We start from the raw sequence: 21,342 nt of genomic DNA, 5'->3' as shown, positions 1-21,342 counted from the left end.
CATCAATATCCTGGAATTCCATGCCTAACAGCACTGTGGGAGTACTGTCATCATGCACGCTGCAATGGTTCAAGTAGGAAGCCTACCACCACCTACTCAAGGGCAATTACAAATAGACAATAAATACTGGGCTTACCAAAAACACCTACATCCCATGAATGAATGAAAAAAACTGAATGATACCCTCACTCTAACATCTGCCCTCCTACTTCTAATCTGAAGAAAACAACCGACTCCATGTTATCATGTTATACTTATCCACCGTGCTGAGATCTACTCATACAGCAAACTGCTGGATGAATTAACTGCTACAGGATACCTTACTAAGAACTGACACACCACCAATTAATTGGACTGTACAGAACAATCTGTTCAGTAAATTGCATGCCTGCAGCATTACTAAACATGAGTTACAAGAGCATTGATTCTTCTACAACAGCTCAGGTTAATTCATGAAACAAAAATCAAAGCTTTTGGAAAAAATATTTTTAAGCAACATTGGAACTTGACTCAAATCATCAAAGATGGCTCAGGACTATACTGACTGGAACCACTGGCTATGATGTTTTAGCTGTTTGTAACATATTTTAATATGATGATGGCACAACTTTGAAAATTATTTGAAATCATACCAAATTGTTTGCCAATTTATTTAAAGGAGTATGGCCTAAATATAGAACACTGAAAATAAAACATTGGTTATTTAAGGGGCAATACTCCAGAACAATATAGAATTTATTTTTTAAAAATCTGATGAACCTCGTGACTCTGATAAACCTATATTCTATTAAATTGAATATATTTCAATACAGGAACTCATCCAGTTACCTTCTCATGGTCCCTAGTGAACCCATATTCAGTACCCAGATTTTTGGGAGGTCAATGGCTCTCTGAAATGGTATCCAACCTAACTCTATGCTTTCTTATTTTCTACTGATATCCCCTGTTTCTATCCTATCTAGCAAGCTTAAATAACCTATCCACTAGAACAGAATCGATTCCCTTCACCATGATCGGTTAACTCAGTTGGCTAGACAGCTACTATATAATGCAGAAAAATGTCAATAGTGTGGGTTCAATCCCTGTACCGGCTGTGGTAGTTCATGGAGACCTGCTTCCTCGCCTTGCCCCATGCTTGAGGAGTGGTGACCCTCAAGCTATATATCACCAACTGTCTTTCTAATGGCGAGAGATGGCTAGACAATACAGCACTGTGCATTTATCCACATTGAAGGATATCTGCCACATCCAGGCCCATTCCTCCATTGTATCTAAATCAGCTTGCAGTCTAATTATTTTGCCTAAAGTCCTAACTCCTGCACACACTTTAGTATCAAAACTTACTGTACTCCCATTGCTTTATTCCAAATCATTGATAAAGATGTAAAGATGATGAACAGCGACAGTCCTAACAAAAGTTCCTAAGGGTATTCACAAGTGATCAGACCCCATGGAGAGTTGCTACCATTAACAGCTATATCTGCCTATACAAATGCAGCCAATTCATGATCTTTGTCCTTCAACCCCGCAGAACACGACCTTACTTAATCTGTGCAGCACTTCATCAAAGGCTTTTTGAAAATCAAGATATGCAATATCCATTGGGCTACCATTATTTGCCAACTTTGTGACCTCTTCAAAAAAAATCCAATCAAGTTAGTAAGTAATCCAATCAAGTTAGTAAGACAGAACCTCAATTTCCAAAAGCCATGTTAGAATTTCCTAATAACCACTGCTCTTCCCAAATGATCATAAAGCACATCTCTAATAATTATTTCTAGAAACATATAGAATACATTTTCAAGGAAGACATTTTAGCAAATGGTACAAATGGGTCAAAAGACAATTGGATATGCTTCTGGAGAATATGGAGTTTGAGGGATAGAGCAAAAACGTGAAATTGAGAGCATCTCAAGAGTTGGCTGTTTAGCCTTGTTATGAAAGTGCTTCTATTTTTTAATATTTTTGAGTACTTGTGGTTGTAGACTGTGGAGATAGATTCATTTGGGACTGAAGTGAATCCATAGATGCTGGGGAGTTTTTTTTTTAAAAAAAAGGTCGCTGGAAGGACTTGAGCTAGACTAGAGAAAGACAGTGCACTCCACCAGCCTCAGTCATAACAGCCTTATTTTTTTACATTTTCTGTAATTCCTATACTAATAAACTACAAATTTACAATAATTAAATTCTTCTTATCTCTCCTGTCCTCTGGCACAGTCCAAACATCATTCAAATTCATTAGCATTACCATCCTCCAAAAGAAACTTACTTGCAACCTCTCCACTCTCTCCAACTGCTACCCACCTCTAATCTTCACTGAGCAGCTCTCCTTCACAATTCACCTTTATGGTATAGCCCTCTTATGTTCTGCTTCTATCTGCTGAATCATGGACATTAAATTGCTTCCTTCTATGCCAAATATAGTTAGCTCTGGTGTATGCCAGGGCTTCATTCTTGGTACTGTTATTTTCATTGTTTAGATGCTATCCCTCAGGCGCATCATTCAGAAGCACAGAAATGAGCTTTCACTTGTACGCTGTAAACATTTAGCTTGTTTGCTTGACCTCCTCAATCAATTCCAAGGCTGCTGCTGCTCTCCAACCACTTATTCCATCATAAAATGTGAATGAGCTCAAATTTCCTCCAGCTAAATGTCAACAAACCTACTTAAATAAGTTCTGATGGGAAGGCATGAAGAAGAATTGTTCATGCCACAATGCAGTGGTCAAGAGAAGGTTTGCTGTATCAGTTAAGTAGGAATGTCTCCTGCAGCTATCAGGATTTAGCCTCCACTTCTTCAGGCTGCTCTTTGTCTTTGTTATGCTCTTGATCTTGATGAAAGCTTAATTTCAAGGGCTTCCATGAGGAAACCTCCGCATAGCAAATATCCAGCACATCACCTTAATCCTTCAGAACCTCACCAGACCATATTGCAAGATACCCCCAGATTCAACATGTTTATGGTGTGTTCAATGATAATTCTGGTGCATGAATAGAGACCTGATTATGATGCTGCTTGTCTAGCATTCTGGGAAAGCCCACAGGTGTTATCAGCCAAGGTTGTAGACGTCAGCTTTAAAATAAACCGAACCACCCAGAGACTTGTCCTTTTGGATGAAACAGTGCTGGCACAGTGAAGTTTTCATGTGTATGGTACACTGCTGGTTACAAACAAGCAGGATATTGAGGGAGTGATGTTCTTTCCTGTTGACATCTGGTCATTTACGGAGGGAGCACACATGACCACATTGGTCCCGTCTATGGTTCTTTAAACCTGTGAAGTCAAGCCACTTAATAAAATTTCACTGCTTAGTTATATGCCACAATGGGGAAGCTAATGAAATTGCTACCTCTAGAGAACAACACAACCATGATTTGCTTGATGCATCTGTGCACAGCTGTTTGTCTTGTAACCGATGTGTCCATTGACAGCCTGGAATGCCCAAATGGCTCAGAAGTTAAAAGCAATGGTGACCTTAACAGCTATTGACAGAGCACTGCATATCGAAGTGGATTGCTGGTTTGATTGCAGCATGTGGTGTAATTCTGCATCAGCTTCTATTATAAAGTGAAGCCTCTGCCTCACAGGCACTGTTCCAGTTTGGGGAGGGGTATTCTTGCACAGGTGCCATGCACCTCAGTAATGTCTGACTAGCCCTATCTTCCTCTGTTGCTCCTCCTCTTCTTCTTCCAAGAAATAAAGATACAAAGAAATTCTCAATGGGAGACTTACTGACCTCCTGGAGAATGTAGGGGAGAGGAATAATAAATGACATCCCAACAGCAAATAGTACAACACAAAAGCAAATGGTTAAACAAATTGCAAGAGAAATAAGGTCTACATAAATCCTTGTAATGTAGTTGTTGGGCTCTCTAAATCCATTTCTGCATTTTTATAGGACCTACCAGCCTGCACATCTATTTTATATGGACAAAACAAGGACTCAGCACAACTGAGGCTGTAACAATGGGAAATGGAGATATGTGGCATTACTACATCATTACCTGCCTGAAAATGGGTGAGCACTTCTGCTATCCAGGGAAATGATAGTGAAAAATTGTGGTATGTTAAAGTGAATGAGGAATTCATGTTACAGATCTCATTTTCTCCTCGACTGCTGCCCAAAAATCTAGCTTCATGTTCAACTGTGGGGTAAATGTAAGGAACGATGCAAAGAGGCCGGCATCAGAAGAATGGTATTCTTAGCATCAGGATGAGAATTTTAAACTTGAGGTGTTGGAAAACTGGGACACCAAGTAGGTTAGCGAGTAGAGGGGTGATAGGTGAGTGGGCATTAATGCGGGAAAGGATACAGGCAGCAGAGTTTTGGTTGAGCTAAAGGTTACAGAGGGTGGTGGCTGGCCTGGAGAGAATTAGAAATAGTTATTTTTGGAGGTGACAAAAGGCATAAATGAGGGTTACAGCAGCAGATGGGCTGAGGCAGGGGCAGAAGGTGGTAATGTTACAAAGGTGGGAGTAGGTAGCCTTTATAATGGGAAGGATATGAAGTCAGAAATGCAGCTTGGGATTGAATGAGATGCTTCTGTACTTGCAAGTTACTTGCACATTGAGCAAAGATCTGACTGTGACAGTGTTATATAGGCAGAATGATACAGTCATGTGTTATGCACAAGTACTTCCACCAAAAAAAAAACAAAGCCTTAACTGTAGTGCTCTGACCGGATGCTTGGTGCTTCTGTAACATACGAATTAGGAGCAGGAGTAGGCCACTCGGCCCTTCAAGCTTGCTCCGCCATTCAATAAGTTCATGGCTGAACTGATTACTCCACATTTCCACCTACCCTCGATAACCTTCCACCCCCTTGCTTATCAAGAATCTATCTACCTCGGCCTTAAAAATATTCAAAGACTCTGCTTCCACCGCCTTTTGAGGAAGAGAATTCCAAAGACTTGCGACCCTCTGAGAGAAAAAAATTTCTCCTCATCTCTGTCTTAAATGGGTGACCCCTTATTTTTAAACAGTGACCCTTAGTTCTAGATTCTCCCACAAGGGGAAACGTCCTTGCCACATCCACACTGTCAAGACCCCTCAGGATCTTATATGGTTCAATCAAGTCACCTCTTACTCTTCTAAATTCCAATGGATACAAGCCTAGCCTGTCCAATCTTTCCTCGTAAGACAGCCCGCCCATTCCAGGTATTAGTCAAGTAAACCTTCTCTGTACTGCTTCCAATGCATTTACATCCTTCCTTAAATAAGGAGACCAGTACTGTACACAGTACTCCAGATGTGGTCTCATCAATGCCCTATATAGCTGAAGTATTTTGTATCTAATTCTCATCATGATAAAAGATAACATTCTATTAGCTTTCCTAATTACGTGCTGTATCTGCATACTAACTTTTTGCGATTCATGCAGTAGGACACCCAGATCCCTCTGCATCTCAGAGCTCTGCAATCTTCCACCATTTAGATAATATGCTCTTTTTTATTCTTCCTGCCAAAGTGGACAATTTCCCACTTTCCCACATTATACTCCATTTGCCAGATCTTTGCCCACTCACTTAACCTATCTATATCCCTTTGTAGCCCCCTTCTGTCCTCTTCATAAGTTACTTTCTTACCTATCTTTGTGTCATCAGCAAATTTAGCAACCATATCTTCGGTCCCTTCATCTTAGCCATTTATATAAATTGTAAAAAGTTGAGGCCGCAGCACAGATCCCTGTGGCACACCACTTGTTACATCTTGCCAACCAGAAAATGACCCATTTATGCTTACTCTCTGTTTCTTGTTAGCTAGCCAATCTTCTATCCATGCCAATATGTTACCCCCAACACCATGAGCTTTTATTTTCTGCAATAACCTTTGATGTGGCACCTTATCAAATGCCTTCTGGAAATCTAAGTACAATACATCCACCGCTTCCCCTTTATCCACAGAACACGTAGCTCCCTCAAAGAACTCCAGTAAATTGGTTAAACATGATTTCTCTTTCACAAAACCATGTTGACTCTGCCTGATTACCTTGAATTTTTCTAAATGCCCTGCTATAATGTCTTTAATAATAGCTTCTAACAATTTCCCTAAGACAGATGTTAAGCTAACTGGCCTGTAGTTTCCTGCTTTCTGTCTCCCTCCCTTTTTGAATAAAGGAGTTACATTTGCTATTTTCCAATCTAATGGAACTTTCCTCGAATCTAGGGAATTTTGGAAAATTAAAACTAATGCACCAACTATCTCACTAGCCACTTCTTTTAACACCCTAGGATGAAGTCCATCTGGACCCGGGGACTTGTCAGCCCGCAGCTCCAACAATTTGTTCAGTACCACTTCCCTGGTGATTGTAATTTTCTTGAGTTCCTCCCTCCTTTCCATTTCCTGACTTACAGCGAATACTGGGATGTTACTTGTATCCTCAATAGTGAAGATCGATGCAAAATATCTGTTCATTTGCCATCTCCTTATTATCCATTATTAATACCCCAGACTCACTTTCCATAGGACCAATCCTCACTTTATTAACTCTTTTCTTTTTTAAATATCTATAGAAACTCTTACTACCTGTCTTTATATTTCTAGCTAACTTTCTCTCGTACTCTAATTTTACTTTCCTTATCAATCTTTTAGTCATTCTTTGCTGTTTTTAAAAAATATTCTGTCCAATCTTCTGACCTGCCTCCCATCTTTGCACAATTATAGGCTTTTTCTTTAAGTTTGATACTATCTTTAACTGTTTTAGTTAACCACGGATGGTGGGTCCCACGCTTGAAATTTTTCTTTCTCATTGAAATGTATCTATTGTGTATTCTGAAATATCCCCTTAAATGTCTGCCACTGCATCTCTATTGACCTTAACCTGATTTGCCAGTTCACTTTAGCTAGCTCTGCTTTCATGCCCTTATAATTGCCCTTATTTAAGTTTAAAATACTAGTCTTAGACCCACTCTTCTCTCCCACTCTCCCTCAAACTGAACGTAAAATTCAATCATATTATGATCACTGCTACCTTGGGGCGCCTTAACTATGAGTTCATTAATTAATCCGATCTCATTGCACAGTTCCAGGTCTAGTACAGCCTGCTCTCTAGTTGGCTCCAGAACGCATTGTTCCAACAAATTATCCCAAAAACATTCTATGCACTCCGCATCTAGGCTACCTCCGCCCATCTGATTTTTCCAGTCTTTGTAGTTTAAAATTCCCCATAATTATCGCTGTACCTTTCTGACAAGCTGCCATTATTTCTATCTTTGTACCCTGTCCTACAGTGTGGTTAATGTTAGATGGCCTGTACATCACTCCCCACAAGTGACTTCTTGCCTTTATTATTTCTCATCTCGACCCAAACTGCTTCTACATTCTGGTCTCCTGAACTTAAGTCATCCCTCTCTATTGCACTAATACCATCATTAATTAAGAGAGCTACCCCTCCACCTTTTCCGAGGTTCCTGTCCTTCCTAAATGCCATGTACCCTTCAATATTCAAGTCCCAATCTATGTCATCCTGCAGCCATATCTCTGTAATGGCTATCAGATCGTACTTATTTATTTCTATTTGCGCTCTCAGTTCATCTGTTTTGTTTCAAATGCTGTGTGCATTCAGATACAGAGCCTTTAGTTTTGTCCTTTTATTATTTTTGTAACCTCTAGCCTTAGCTGTTGATTTACTCTTAGATTTGTACACGCTGTCCCTTCTTGTCACAGTCTGTTTATAATTTCCCATGTGAATACCTTTCTCTCTTGCCTTGTTTCTACTCCTTGATTTACCATATCTTCCCAAATTTGATTCCTTGCCCCCACTATTCAGTTTAAAACCCTCTCTACTTCCCAAGTTATGTGGCTCACTAGAACACCGGCCCCAGCACAGTTCAGGTGTAGACCATCCCAATGGTACAGCCACCACTTTCCCCAGTATTGGTGCCAGTGCCCCACGAACCAGAACCCACTTCTACCACCCCAGTTTTTGAGCCACGCATTAATATCTCTAATCTTATTTGCCCTATGCCAATTTGCACATGGCTCAGGTAATAATACAGAGCTTACCTTTGGGGTTCTGTTTCATAATTTGGCACCTAGTTCCTCATAGTGAATATGTCCTTTCTATGTCATTGGTACCTACATGGACCATGACGACTGGATCCTCCCCCTCCCACAGTAAGTTCCTCTTCAGCCCTGAGCAGATGCCCCGAACCCTGGCACCAGGCAGGCCACACAGCCGTCTCTGGGCTCTCACTCTTTGCTGCAGAAAACAATGTCAATCCCCTGAACTATACTGCCCCCTACTACCACTACATTCCTTTTTTCTCCCTCCACTTGAATGGCTTCCTGTACCCTGGTGCCATGGTCAGGTTGATCATCCACCTTGCAGTCCCCACTCTCATCCAAACAAGCTGAAATAACCTCAAACCTGTTGGACAATCGCAAAGGCTGAGACTCCTGCACTCCTGCCCTCTGGGTCCCCTTACCTGCCTCAGCTACAGCCACACTCTCCTGTCCCTGACCACTGACCAAATCAAAAGACCCTATTCTAAGGGGTGTGATGGTTTCCTGGTACAAAATGTCCAGTTAACTTTCCCCCTCCCTGATGTGTCATGATTAAAGTATTGTTCTTTTGAACAGGAACAGAGAGGTGTTTCTGTACTTCTAAGCCAGAGATTCAGCTGAGGAGTGCTTCTCAGGGAATTAGTACTTCTAGCCGAAGTATTATGATTCTGTAGTTATTTTCCCCCCGGGAAGTATGCAGTGTGCCTTTAAGGCTGTAACAGGATCAGTACTATTTTAAGGTAACAAGCTCCAGGGACTGAGTCAAAGAATGCATTCTCATTGCCGTAGGATACAGTCACTCAGGACCAAGGACACGGGATACAATGTTGCCGCTTGACATTTGAAACTAGCTGAAAAATTGGTTTTTGAGACACAGTTAACAGAAATACAGACAGACTGCTGGACCAGCATGAATGGAACAGAGATCACTGATAATTTAAACTGAAGGAAGGGAAGTTAGACTGTGACAATCTTTTATCACTAAAAAATTCTAAAGTCAAATTGATTCATTAAAAAAGAGTTTGCAAGTTGTCAATTGCTGAATTCATCGCTGGAGACGAAAAGCAACACTTCAACGGATGAACTGGACTACGGACTGTTCTACTGTTGAAGTACTTTTTTTCCCCCATCGGACAGCTGTGAGGACCTCAAGCAACCTTGGACTGTTCCACATTGGAAGATTTCACTTCGGCAGGAGCATAAATCTGCAAGGACACAAATATTTTCTATTTTAAATGTTGTCTATATCTTAATAGTTTTTAAGAATTCCATTTTTCTAATCAAACAGTTAATTTGTTGATCTAAAGACACCTGGTTTGGTTTGCCTCATTTGGGTTTAATAGATGGTTGTGGTTCTCTGTAATTTGGAAAGTGTAAAATAATATGTTAGGGGATCTGTGGAGGGGTGGGACTGAATCAACAGTGCATTTCTCCTACCACATTCAGAATCGTACATTTTGATTGGGGACCTTGTCTTGAGTGGTTGGTCGTAACAGAAGGCATCTCCTGTAGTTCAGGAAACTAACTGATTCAGTTTATTTCAAATGAATAGCATTCAATATTTTCATTTGTTACTGTTAAGACATGGATTTTTAAGGTTTTAAATGTTATTTTAGTTTTCTGAAATACAATTGTAATTTTAGGATCAAAACAGATAAATCCTGAATGGCTCTTTCAAATATCTGAAATCGTGAGAGGTTGAAAGGTACAAGTCTTAAATATATACAAATATAATACATAGCTTGATATTAAAAAAAACTGTTAAGGACAAAGGACACTTCCTTGCTGTGATGAGCAACGTTAGACAAGAATTTCATACTATAACATAACCTGATAAAATCTTAAAATATAAAAAGGAATCTGATTTTACCACGTATTTCAGAGAACATGCTACCTATCCTTTCTCCACAATCTGAAGAAAAATCACTTCTTAGTTTGAAGGTTCTAGATCCAAAGATGACTATTTCTGGACGTCAGAAATAACTGACGTTTAATAATCTTTATACAAGTACACTCCTTCAGGAAATTCAAGGTAGCAATTTCAATCAAACACAGAAAACATTTAAATACAAATAAAAAGAGATGAAAAGTCCTCTGTGTGTCAAAGTTCCTGTCCTGTAGTCTCCAACAGTGATCCTGAACAAACAGAAGTAGCAGGACATGAGAACACCAATGTACTCAGTCAATAGACATTCCAGATGCACACATATGCAGCTTCACACATACCACTCTCAGAGCCTTAAAGTACATCAGTTTAGTAAAATTTCATAAAATATGTACATTATAAACAGAAAATTGTTTTTGCATTTGTAAATTAATCTTTCATCAAAGTATTTGCAGTGAATACTGAAAGTATTGAGATGTTTGAAATCTATTTTGCCCTCACTAAATTACTCAATTATACGTTGCTTTTTTAAAAAAAATCAAGTTTGTATTTAACTTTATGTTGCACATACAGATAATCTTTTCCCTATATGTACTGAATCTTAAAGATTAATTTTAACTATAGCCATTATATATATTCTGAGACCTCTTGTTTGGCACTCCTATTTCCTGTTCTCACAATTTATCAACACTTTTATAATATTTGTAACACCCAAAGTATAAAAGTAATATCTTTACTTTTAATAGGTAATTCTGCAAAGCCTGCTATTCAGTTTATTTACCATGACTGATACTCTGACAAAGATATCTCAGGCCCAACTGTTACATCAAAACTGTTAACCCAGTTACAACAAAAACAACTAAGAAACATACTATTTCCTGTGACTGATCCTTACTTAGGATATTCACTCATATTATAATGGCTGAAATGCAGCATGCCTTTGGTCAGCGTCTGTTTCCTATTGCCATTAATAACTTATGGTGAAATAAAATTAAATTTAAGAGTGAATTGGTTACCCTTTTATGTAAAACTAGGAAACATAAGTGGTAAATTAACAACTTAAAGAACATATCCACATCTACCATGTCACTCTGCACAAGTTAGAAAGGTATCATCTGAAGCAAGATTCTTTCAAGATTCTTTTCACCCAAGCAGAACGGATTTAAATGTTAACTCTAATCACCTCTTTTTATAGCTTGTTAAGTTAAGCCTGATGTGTACTTGTTACTCTTCTTTTGAACTTTTTAAAAATGCTCTACATTTTTGTAAATATATGATAACTAAACATAGCCTTGATACTCCACAAGTGGTTTCATCAACACTTTATAAAGCATCACCTCCTTAGACTTGTACGCTCTGGATATTGTCATCAGCACCTTTGTTTATTTAAAAAAAACTAGGAGGTCTGTGTGCCTTTAAGACTGGAAAAATTCTGTGGACAATAACTGCACAGGTTTGGTGTTTGAAGAGTCTAGGCTGCAGGGCAATTTGTATCCAAGCAACCTGATGGTTTTATGACGGTCTTATGATTCTTGTGGAATAACTGTTAGTTTCAGTTCTGCAGTGAAACAGGACAGAGTGAAAAGAAACCAGGAGGCTGTGAGCAGTCGAAAGAGTTACTGCTGGAAACTGGCCAGGAATACAGTCCAGAAAACTCTCTTGAAAAATAAGTCCTGTATCAAAGAAATGATTCTCTGTACCAACCAGAGAAAAGGGGGATTGCTACACTCTGTGGAGAAACGCTCTTTTGGAGAAAGCAAGCCTGGGCTGAATTGTATTAGTGCGTCGCACATTCCGGCAGCGTGCTTTGAAGTCGTCAGCCTGCCCGCACTGATCCGCCACCACCGAGCCCCCACGATATTCTATGCATGGGCTCCTTAGCATCACTGCAAAGTGCCATATTATGGGGGGAGTGGCAGGACCTTTTGTCAGCTGTGTGGCAGGTGCTGGGGCCCAATTTAAAGCGCCCCAGCAGCTTCTTCCTGGCAGCTGCCAAAGAAATACTTACCTCACAACTGAAGAGTGGGACCGCTGTCAATGTGACAGCAAAGCAGAAAATGCTGGAGAAACTCAGCTGGTCAGGCAGCATCTATGGAGAAAGCAGAGCTAACTTTCAGGTCTGTGAACTGTCACGGACCTGAAAGTTAACTCTGCTTCTCTGTCCACAGATGCTGCCAGACCTGCTGAGTTTCCCCAGCACTTTCTGCTTTGCTGCCACATACTTACCCTGCTGTGTCCCAGTGTCCTGTGAAGTTGCGATCCTCTTCTTCCACTCAAGTGTAACATTCCTTCTTGGGTGAATAATCTTAATTTTGCACATACCAGGATGTGAGACTGCAATGTATCATAAAAGGCAAATACACAACAGAAATAAAAGCATAATTGAAGAATATCTACATACTCTGGGCTTCTAATCATCTGATTGTGAAAAACCGCATACTAATATGCATTTGGAATCTGTATTCATTTCTCTGCTAACTGCTATGTGAAAAGACATGTAATTGCGACTAAAAGAATTTTTTTAAAGAATCAGGAAAATATGTTCCTATTCTAGCTACATTGCCAACTAGAAATATTACATCAATTATTATGATCAGCTGCTGCAGTAGCAAAGTGTACGTGAACTTGTATCAATCTGTCATAGATGAAAAACCAGGAGAACAGCACAGATTTCCTCACTGGTCCTGCACTGGTTTTCAAACATATGCAAGAAAAACCTTGCAGCCAGAAGTTAGCGAAGTTTCACTGTGGAATCACCTTTGCATTTAAAGGACCAGAGCAAAACCTGAAAATGGTAGAGGGGTGCTCCAGGGTGGCCCTATAGTTCTCGAAGCCTCCCTGGTCACTCTACCCCAGGCTGTGCGGGCAAGGCAGGAGGTCCTTTTCCCCAGCGATGGTAAGAAGACGCTCTCCTGCCTGATCAAGGCAGCCTGGCTGGAGACGGCAGAGGAGGTGAGTAGCCATGGGGCCATCCAGGGTCAAAGGGTCCAATGCTGGAAGAGGATGAACGATCACTCCCCCAGCCAACTGAGGCCCTCTCGGCCTTGTGCGCACAAGGTACGACTGCCAAAATCATCCACAGCCAAAGGGCAATCATATCAGCAGTCTTCCTACAGCTGCTAGCGCAGAAATGGCACCATGTAGGAGCATCTGCATGCATTTCCAAAAAGCACCATGGCACAAATGTTGCCTGCATGGGTGACATAACAATATAGAAAGGCTGAAATCAAAATCTTCTTCACTAACATGGGCATTGGTTTTACTATGTGATGAAGTGTGCCAGCAAGTACCGATTGTGGCTCCTGCTATTACATCATTGGTCTTTTATAACTGCCAATGTCTGGAATAACATCATTGCCATGCCAGTATCACTCGTGCATCTCCACGGACAATGGCTCAGTCTGCTGCTGCCAGTAATGGTGGATGCAAATATTTGCAGATGCAGACTGCTGCACAACAGGTGAACGAGGGTGCTGTGTGGCTGGCAGAGCCCACGGTGGTTCCTATGGCGTGGAGACCCTTTGATCAATGAGGCGCTGCCATGCATCCTTAGCTCGCTGCTCGCCCTGTATGTGGCGCCTGGAAGCTCTCTGTCCTCCCATGTGCCTTTTAGCTGTATGTCCTCAGCGTCCTCATCATCTGAGGATGAATCCTGCTCATGTCACTCCTCATCCTGCAAGGCCTCCCCCCTATTGAATATTTAGTTGTGCAGAGCACAGCAGACAGCAACGATGCGAGCTACCCTTTCCGGCTTGTACTGCAGGGCACCACCTGATCTATCCAGACAGCGGAATTTTCAGCATGCCAATAGCCTGCTCAATGGTGGCTCTTGTAGCTCCGTGGCTGGCGTTGTATCTCTCCTCTGCAGCACTGGTGGAGTCTCACTGGTGTCAGAAGCCATGTCTGCAAGGGGTAGCTCTTGTCTCCAAGAAGCCACCCCTCCATCTGAGCCATTTCAGTGAACAGTAATGGCAGCTGGGACTAGCGCAGGATGAAGGCATCAGGTTGCTGCCTGGAAAGTGGACACAGATTTGCAAGAATCGTTTCCGGTGATCACATATGAGCTGCACGTTGATTGAGTGGAAGCCCTTACGGTTTACGTATTCAGCTGGTCGCCTGGTGGCAGCCTTGATGGTCACATGGGTGCAATTTATGACCCCTTGCACCTGTGGGAATCCTGCGATGAAGTCAAAACCGATGGCCTTCTGGGCCTGGCTTTCAGAGTCTGTCGTGAAGTGGATATAGTCACCAGCCCTCTGGAACAGGGCATCGGTGACTTCCCTGATGCAGCAATGCTCTGCTGACTGTATGACCCCACAAAGGTCTCAGGTGGGCCCCTGAAATGATGCAGAGGGGTAAAAATTGAGAGCTGTCACTTTGAGGGCCACAGGCATAGGATGTCCCTCATAGCCCCTGGGCGGCAGGCCATCATTCAGCAGGGCACAGAGCTGTGTTACCGCCTCTCTCAACATCATCAGTCGCCTCTGATAATGGCGCTCTGACATCTGCAGGTATGTCATGCGGGCCCTGTAGATGCGCGGCGATCTTTAGTGGTGAGCTCTCCTTGGGTATTGCTGCTCAAGACCGAGGTCCTCTATGTGTGCTGCAACTGCCTGTTGGTTTTGCCTGCGGCGCATATGGATCCTCACGGGAAACGGGAAATGCATATTGGTTAGAACATCTCCATCACAAGGTTGCAAATAAACTCAGTTCTTTCACTTCTTTGAAGATACCTAACAGGGCAGAGATTGATGTTGACTGGTACATCGGGTGCTTTCATGCAGCAGTTATGTGGCATGGCATTGCCTGTCTTAGCTCCCACTAAGAGTGGCAGCGCATGCCCATGTAAAGATTGTACAAGCTGTATCGATTGGCCCACAAGACATATAAGCTTCACACGTCTACCATTTCTGGCACTCTCCCCACACACAGGGTGACTCAAGTGCCATTGCTCCTTCACTGACAGAGGCAATCAATGGCACAGAGCTGACAACCTTTAAGGAGGGTAAAGTCGCAGGAGCTCCCTACACATCTTCAGACTTGTGCCCCCTGTAAACCGATTCCCCCTTCCAGTGTAGTTAAGGCCCCTGTAATCCCATCCCCCCCCAGCTCCCTTCCAGTATGCAGAGTTGAGACCCCTGTAATCCCATCCTCCTTCCCACCTCCCTTCCAGTATACAGAGTTGAGACCCCGGTATATCCGGACTTACATGCACTGCTTCTGATGGCCTGTCGGCTTTTATGTTCGTGAATGAGACGGCACATGATGGACACCCATTCAATGTAAATTGCGGAAGTGTGGAGCAACTGGCGGTGGGATGCTTAATCAGGAGAGGTAAGTAGCGCTTTACATATGGTAATTGGGGGTGCCACTGCCAAGCAGCGGGGGGACCGCCCCAAGGTCCCACTAGAATTAGAATTAGAATATTACAGCGCAGTACAGGCCCTTCGGCCCTCGATGTTGCGCCGAGCTGTGAAACCATCTGACCTACACTATTCCATTTTCATCCATGTGTCTATCCAATGTCCACTTAAATGCCCTTAAAGTTGGCGAATCTACTACTGCTGCAGGCAGGGCATTCCACGCCCTTACTACTCTCTGAGTAAAGAAACTACCTCTCACATCTGTCCTATATCTATCACCCCTCAACTTGAAGCTATGTCCCCTCGTGTTTGCCATCACCATCCGAGGAAAAAGACGCTCACTATCCACCCTATCTAACCCTCTGATTATCTTATATGTCTCTATTAAGTCACCTCTCCTCCTCCTTCTCTCCAACGAAAACAACCTCAAGTCCCTCAGCCTTTCCTCGTAAGACCTTCCCTCCATACCAGGCAACATCCTAGTAAATCTCCTCTGCACCCTTTCCATAGCTTCCACATCCTTTCTATAATGCGGTGACCAGAACTGCACGCAATACTCCAGGTGCGGTCTCACCAGAGTCTTGTACAGCTGCAGCATGACCTCGTGGCTCCGAAACTCGACCCCCCTACTAATAAAAGCTAACACACCATATGCCTTCTTGACAGCCCTATTAACCTGGTTAGCAACCTTCAGGGATTTATGCACCTGGACACCAAGATCTCTCTGCTCATCTACACTAACAAGAATCTTCCCATTAGCCCAGTACTCTGCATTCCTGTTACTCCTTCCAAAGTGAATCACCTCACACTTTTCCGCATTAAACTCCATTTGCCATCTCTCAGCCCAGCTCTGCAGCCTATCTATGTCTCTCTGTACCCTACAACATCCTTCGGCACTATCCACAACTCCACCGACCTTAGTGTCATCTGCAAATTTACTAACCCACCCTTCTACCCCCTCTTCCAGGTCATTTATAAAAATGACAAACAGCAATGGCCCCAAAACAGATCCTTGCGGTACACCACTAGTAACTAAACTCCAGGATGAACATTTGCCATCAACCACCACCCTCTGTCTTCTTTCAGCTAGCCAATTTCTGATCCAAAGCTCTAAATCACCTTCAACCCCATACTTCCGTATTTTCTGCAATAGCCTACCGTGGGGAACCTTATCAAACGCCTTACTGAAATCCATATACACCACATCCACTGCTTTACCCTCATCCACCTGTTTGGTCACCTTCTCGAAAAACTCAATAAGGTTTGTGAGGCACGACCTACCCGTCACAAAACCGTGCTGACTATCTCTAATGTACTTATTCTTTTCAAGATGATTATAAATCCTGTCTCTTATAACCTTTTCCAACATTTTACCCACAACCGAAGTGAGGCTCACAGGTCTATAATTACCAGGGCTGTCTCTACTCCCCTTCTTGAACAAGGGGACAACATTTGCAATCCTCCAGTCTTCCGGCACTATTCCTGTCGACAATGACGACATAAAGACCAAGGACAAAGGCTCTGCAATCTCCTCCCTAGCTTCCCAGAGAATCCTAGGATAAATCCCATCTGGCCCAGGGGACTTATCTATTTTCACACTTTCCAAAATTGCTAACACCTCCTCCTTGTGAACCTCAATCCCATCTAGCCTTGTAGCCTGAATCTCAGTATTCTCAACAACATTTTCTTTCTCTACTGTAAATACTGACGCAAAATATTCATTTAACACTTCCCCTATCTCCTCTGATTCCACACACAACTTCCCACTACTATCCTTGATTGGCCCTAATCTAACTCTAGTCATTCTTTTATTCCTGATATACCTATAGAAAGCCTTAGGGTTTTCCCTGATCCGATCCACCAATGACTTCTCGTGTCCTCTCCTTGCTCTTCTTAGCTCTCCCTTTAGATCCTTCCTGGCTAGCTTGTAGCTCTCAAGCGCCCTAACTGAGCCTTCACGTCTCATCCTAACATAAGCCTTCTTCTTCCTCTTGACAAGCGCTTCAACTTCTTTAGTAAACCACGGCTCCCTCGCACGACAACTTCCTCCCTGCCTCACAGGTACATACTTATCAAGGACACGCAGTAGCTGCTCCTTGAATAAGCTCCACATTTCGATTGTTCCCATCCCCTGCAGTTTCCTTCCCCATCCTATGCATCCTAAATCTTGCCTAATCGCATCATAATTTCCTTTCCCCCAGCTATAATTCTTGCCCTGCGGTATATACCTGTCCCTGCCCATCGCTAAGGTAAACCTAACCGAATTGTGATCACTATCACCAAAGTGCTCACCTACATCTAAATCTAACACCTGGCCAGGTTCATTTCCCAGTACCAAATCCAATGTGGCATCGCCCCTGGTTGGCCTGTCTCCATACTGTGTCAGAAAACCCTCCTGCACACACTGGACAAAAACTGACCCATCTAAAGTACTCGAACTATAGTATTTCCAGTCGATATTTGGAAAGTTAAAGTCCCCCATAACAACTACCCTGTTACTCTCAACCCTGTTGAGAATCATCTTCGCTATCCTTTCCTCTACATCTCTGGAACTATTCGGAGGTCTATAAAAGACTCCCAACAGGGTAACCTCACCTCTCCTGTTTCTAACCTCAGCCCATACTACCTCAGTAGACGAGTCCTCAAACGTCCTTTCTGTCGCTGTAATACTCTCCTTGATTAACAATGCCACACCCCCCCCTCTTTTACCATCTTCTCTGTTCTTACTGAAACATCTAAATCCCGGAATCTGCAACATCCATTCCTGCCCCTGCTCTACCCATGTCTCCGAAATGGCCACTACATCGAGATCCCAGGTACCAACCCATGCTGCAAGCTCACCCACCTTATTCCGGATGCTCCTGGCGTTGAAATAGACACACTTTAAACCAGGTTCTTGCTTGCCAGTGCCCTCTTGCTTCCTTGTAACCATATCCCTGACCTCACTACTCTCAACATCCTGTACACTGGCACTACAATTTGAGTTCCCATTCCCCTGCTGAATTAGTTTAAACCCCCCCGAAGAGCACTAGCAAACCTCCCCCCCAGGATATTGGTACCCCTCTGGTTCAGGTGAAGACCATCCTGTTTGTAGAGGTCCCACCTACCCCAGAAAGAGCCCCAATTATCCAGGAAACCAAATCCCTCCCTCCTGCACCATCCCTGCAGCCACGTGTTCAACTCCTCTCTCTCCCTATTCCTTGCTTCGCTATCACGTGGCACGGGCAACAACCCAGAGATAACAATTCTGTTTGTTCTTGCTCTAAGCTTCCACCCTAGCTCCCTAAATTTCTGTCTTAAATCCCCATCTCTCTTCCTACCTATGTCGTTGGTGCCTATGTGGACCACGACTTGGGGCTGCTCCCCCTCCCCATTAAGGATCCCAAAAACACGATCCGAGACATCACGAACCCTGGCACCTGGGAGGCAACATACCAACCGTGAGTCTCTCTCGTTCCCACAGAACCTCCTATCTGTTCCCCTAACTATGGAGTCCCCAATGACTAATATTCTGCTCCTCTTCCCCCTTCCCTTCTGAGCTACAGGGACAGACTCTGTGCCAGATATCTGTACCCCATTGCTTACCCCTGGTAAGTCGTCCCCCGCAACAGTATCCAAAACGGTATACCTGTTGTTGAGGGAAACAGCCACAGGGGATCCCTGCACTGCCTGCTGGTTCCCTCTCCTTCCCCTGACGGTAACCCATCTACCTACTTCTTTTACCTGAGGTGTGACTACCTCCCCATAACTCCTCTCAATAACTTCCTCCGCCTCCCGAATGATCCGAAGTTCATCCAGCTCCCGTTCCCTAACGCGGTTCTCGAGGAGCTGGAGTTGGGTGCACTTCCCACAGATGCAGTCAGCAGGGACACTCTTGGCGACCCTTACCTCCCACATTCTGCAGGAGGAACATACAACTGCCTTAATCTCCATTCCCCACTATTCCAAATTCCCAACAAATCTACTGAAAAACCAAAAAAACAAAAAGTCAAAACTTGTTAGGTTAGCAATCCAACGGACAGAACTTCCCAAATAAAAAGTTTACCTTATCAACACACCAGAGTCCTTTTTTTTGGTTAGAGGAGGAGGGTGGGTGGGAGACACTACACGTGTAGTGTCTCGGGTACAGCCACCACACAAATATATACCCTTTTCCTTACCCAGCAGTCCCCTGGTCCTCCGAAAACAAAAGGGAATTCACTTTTAAACTTACGCTGAAATTGACTTCTCAGCTGTAAGCCCGTTCACGCACCTCCGTTGCTATCAACGCTGCAGTCACCGAAACTAAAAGAAAGAGATTCGAAACCACACAAATATATACCCTTTTCCTTACCCAGCAGTCCCCTGGTCCTCCGAAAACAAAAGGGAATTCACTTTTAAACTTACGCTGAAATTGACTTCTCAGCTGTAAGCCCGTTCACGCACCTCCGTTGCTATCAACGCTGCAGTCACCGAAACTAAAAGAAAGAGATTCGAAACCACACAAATATATACCCTTTTCCTGACCCAGCAGTCCCCTGGTCCTCCGAAAACAAAAGGGAATTCACTTTTAAACTTACGCTGAAATTGACTTCTCAGCTGTAAGCCCGTTCACGCACCTCCGTTGCTATCAACGCTGCAGTCACCGAAACTAAAAGAAAGAGATTCGAAACCACACAAATATATACCCTTTTCCTTACCCAGCAGTCCCCTGGTCCTCCGAAAACAAAAGGGAATTCACTTTTAAACTTACGCTGAAATTGACTTCTCAGCTGTAAGCCTGTTCACGCACCTCCGTTGCTATCAACGCTGCAGTCACCGAAAGCTGAAATTGACTTCTCAGCTGTAAGCCCGTTCACGCACCTCCGTTGCTATCAACGCTGCAGTCACCGAAACTACTACTGGTAATATGCGGCGGGGCCTTCTCGGCATCATGGGTTGAGGTAGCCCTTTCCCGCAAGCATTTTATAGGCAACCCCGCCATGACCCGCGGCGTTAAGGGGCTGGTAAAATTCAGCCCCGTGTTTCAGATGAGGCAGGTTGCTGTTGCCTTCATTCAAGAATTCCTGTCTGAACGGCGAGTTCTGTAATTGCTGTGCTCTTTGGAGGTGGCTGCTTTGATAAGAGTAAGTCCTGTTGATTTTTGTGTGTTTGGAAGGTCCTGAATTCTCAAGAAAGTTTCTACTGTTGGATTGCTACTTTAAAATTTAAATAGCCCTGTTGCTACAACCTGCTGCTGAAAGATTTGTGTGACACCTGCTGCAGACAACATACCTTGAATGCCTACCTATCATACATTGTTCATTAATTTCACCTGGAGAGACATCGAGTGTCTTCTAACCATTCAACTCTGGGATACCTCACCAAGCCAGGAAAATACGACCAGGAGATACAACACAGTTATTTTATTATCCCTAAGAAACTGCCATAAAATCAATTACCATTTTCCCTGATTAATCGTTGGTAATTGAATGTATGTGTATGCATGAGCGTTAGGAAGATTAGGGAGTTATAAAATCTTTTCATGCATACAGATACATCTCATTATCATTTAAAACTTGTTTTATTAATAAATAGTTAATTTTGTTGTTTAAAGAAACCTGGTTTGGACTGTTTTATTCTGGGGATAAATAAAGTGATTAATTTGGCTATTTTTCCTGTAGGTGGGTGTTATGACCTGGTGAGAGAGGCGTTGAGGGTTCCCTCTCGGCCTTCACCAGATCTTCCCGTAACAGGGTTTAATTTTAAACACACCTTTTTTTTAGCTCCCCCTTGGTGAATCCTTGTTCACGAACTTTCAGTTATAAGAAACTAGCCAAACAGGTTTTCTTAGCTTTAAAGAAAAAAGGTTGAAATTTATTAAACTTAAACTCTAATTTGGTTAATGCCTACGGATACACGACGCGCCCACACTGGCATGCATATGCGATACACACATGCAGATAGAGACAGAAAAGAGCAGAAGAAAAATAAAGTGGAAAGGTTTGAGGCAATCTCTGAAGAAGGTTTTTGTTATGGCTCTTCGAGCTCACTGTAGAGTCCTTGATTGTAGGTAGATCTTGCTATTTGTTGGGGCCCAGTATTCTTCTTAAACCTTGTTCGCTGTAGG

At 43.0% G+C, this 21,342-nt stretch overlaps 1 long non-coding RNA gene across 4 annotated transcripts in view; it reads right to left on the bottom strand.

The window, feature by feature from the left end:
* Window positions 1-7,590: 7,590 nt before the first annotated feature.
* LOC137375907 (uncharacterized) overlaps window positions 7,591-21,342 on the bottom strand; it is a 77,615-nt gene continuing 63,863 nt past the window's right edge. For all 4 annotated transcript variants that reach the window (XR_010976090.1, XR_010976089.1, XR_010976091.1 and 1 more), the window contains one exon: window positions 7,591-9,211. This is a non-coding gene — a long non-coding RNA (uncharacterized lncRNA). The remainder of the gene's footprint in view (window positions 9,212-21,342) is intronic.

This window comes from Heterodontus francisci, chromosome 12, assembly GCF_036365525.1.
Source record: "Heterodontus francisci isolate sHetFra1 chromosome 12, sHetFra1.hap1, whole genome shotgun sequence".
Taxonomy (NCBI): domain Eukaryota; kingdom Metazoa; phylum Chordata; class Chondrichthyes; order Heterodontiformes; family Heterodontidae; genus Heterodontus; species Heterodontus francisci.
Note: the sequence above shows the minus strand (reverse complement) of the source record. Positions and strands in the feature narration are given on the sequence as shown.